Below are 2,423 nucleotides of genomic sequence, written 5' to 3'. Positions count from 1 at the left end.
ATAGCAGTGTCCTTCATTCACAGGAATCAGTCAATATCTGACTCTGTTCATACCCGTTTTATATTCTCCCGGGTCTGGTAATAACACTGAACTTGGACCAAATTATTTCACTCTGACAGCGATTCTACCTGTCATAGCTGGCGATCAAACGATAGTAGTCTTTTCGAAGGAGCGTGAATGATTTATGTAAAGCGAAATTTTAAATTTCAGCCCTACCTACACTGTCTTCTCTTGCCTCACCAGACTGAGCAATAAGTGACTGAATAGAAGCTTCGAGACGGACAGCGATTTTATGTCTACTATCCGTTTAATGTGTTGTGAGCAGAGATACATGGTGGAGCGGTGTTAAATGCCCACCACATCACTGGATTGTTCTATATGGTATGGCTGCTCAACGACAGTCGTTATCCAGCACAAATATGCTGATTCGTTTACGACACTGTGGCCTCTCTAGCCGTTGTTGCAATACTCGAGAGCCGACGGAAGCACTTGACAACTATATTGTAAGCCGTGGCAGTGGAATTAAGCTGTCGAGGTATTCTCCGAATCAAAGTACTCATGATACCACTTTTACAAGAGATATTAAAAAGTTCAGTGTTTGTACGATCTCACACACGGAGCTTTTCGCACATTGGGCCACTACGATCTGACCGCGACCAAACCAAATGTGTCGACATCGCGTGTCCGTCATTTTCCTACTTGTAACATCCACTGTCATAACAAAATCTGTCACCTTTACAGTCACGCGGCAGACTGAAGTATTCCATTTGCCTAGCCATCTCTAATTCAATTATTTATGAGTGAACAAATAATTGTCGTTCCACTCTCGGATAGTGTATGTTTCTGGCGTTAAAATACTCTAATACATCATGATTCTGCCGAGATCCTTTACTTAGGAATTGACTGTAGTAGAGTCACCGATTAGAAACAAAAGACATCAGAAGGAGGACTTTTTAGGTTTGTATTTGGTCAAAGTGTTGTCCACACTCATTTATTGCCACACATTCACCCCAACAGCGCTTGTGAGTGACATATTTTGCTGCAAGTAACAACTTTGCACCACTCATCTGCAAGTAAAAACTGCAAACCTAATAAATTTAACGCTTTTGGCCGAAATAAGCGGTTTAAGTGTTTCATTGGTGACTAAGTGCATTGTAACGAACAAGATTGCATCAATATTTAAACCATTTGCCGACTAATAAATGTAAGTATTGGGAGTACTATGCCGACGGCCTTGCCGCAATGGTAGCACCGGTTCTTGTCAGATCACCGAAGTTAAGCGCTGTCGGGCTGGGCTAGCACTTGGATGGGTGACCATCCGGTCTGTCGAGCGCTGTTGGCAAGCGGAGTGCACTCAGCCCTTGTGAGGCAAACTGAGAAGCTACGTGATTGGGAAGTAGCGGCTCCGGTCTCGGAAACTGACATATGGCCGGGAGAGCGGTGTGCTGACCACACGTCCCTCTATATCCGCATCCAGCGACGCCCCTGGCCTGAGGATGAGGCAGCGGCCGGTCGGTACCGTTAGGCCATGGCCTGTTCGGGAGGAGTTTCGTTTTAGTTTTTTAATTGGGAGTAGCAAGCTTTAGGTTGGTTAGTACCTCTAAGTATAAAAGGCAAGAGCATGCGATTAATGCTTGTTCCCCGCTGGCTAGCACATCAGGTATTGAAATGTGAACATGTGGACGCATAATAATTAGTTTAGACTGCAGGCGTAGTCCTTTTAGTGGTGCAGTTACGTCCCTGAAAATAGCATCATGTAGTAAATTACGCGATGTGTGCTCTGACATAAGCAAACGCAACCAACACTATTGCGTAATATAAAAATATCGGCGTATGTAACCGTTACAATCTGTATGTATACCGAGAAAATAGAACATAGTGGTTTCAGCCGTCTTGTATGCTTGATTTTTATATCAAAGAATCTTGCATGCGGGAAGTTCTCTCGATTTGTGGAAGGTCTCAGCGAAGAGGAACTGTGGCAGTAGCTTTCGAGTGCAAATTGTGTTCCATCTTCCGTACTATATACGCAACTGAATTAAGCTCCCACGGGAACTGCGAAGGAAATGCGAAACGGAGGCTAACGAAGTTACCGGATCACGCGAGCGAGGCGACTGTGGACGGCAATGCAGGAGACAGGGAACAGAGGAAGAGGAACGAGCAGGAGAGGAGTGGAGAGGTGCCCAGTAATGCTGTCAGCATCGGTGACGTGTTTATTTAGTGGCGCTGAGTCAGTTATCGTGATTTAATCACAAGAGTTGGTGCTACAGAATATTCACATACGCACCATTAAATAAATGTAAATGTCGTCTGACTAGGACCTCCGGTCGGGTAAAACCTCAGAGAATGTACTTAAAAATACTTTCCACGAAGGATACATTATTTTTACAAAAGCTTACCTGCTCCTATGTGCTGCTGTGCATAAT

At 44.5% G+C, this 2,423-nt stretch overlaps 1 pseudogene; it reads left to right on the top strand.

Moving 5' to 3' along the window:
* The first annotated feature begins 1,224 nt into the window (after positions 1–1,224).
* On the top strand, positions 1,225–1,342 carry LOC126089937 (5S ribosomal RNA; annotated as a pseudogene).
* Positions 1,343–2,423: the final 1,081 nt, after the last annotated feature.

The sequence above is a fragment of the Schistocerca cancellata genome, chromosome 6 (assembly GCF_023864275.1).
Source record: "Schistocerca cancellata isolate TAMUIC-IGC-003103 chromosome 6, iqSchCanc2.1, whole genome shotgun sequence".
NCBI classification, from domain to species: Eukaryota; Metazoa; Arthropoda; class Insecta; order Orthoptera; family Acrididae; genus Schistocerca; species Schistocerca cancellata.
This window is presented reverse-complemented; position numbering and strand designations above follow the sequence as displayed.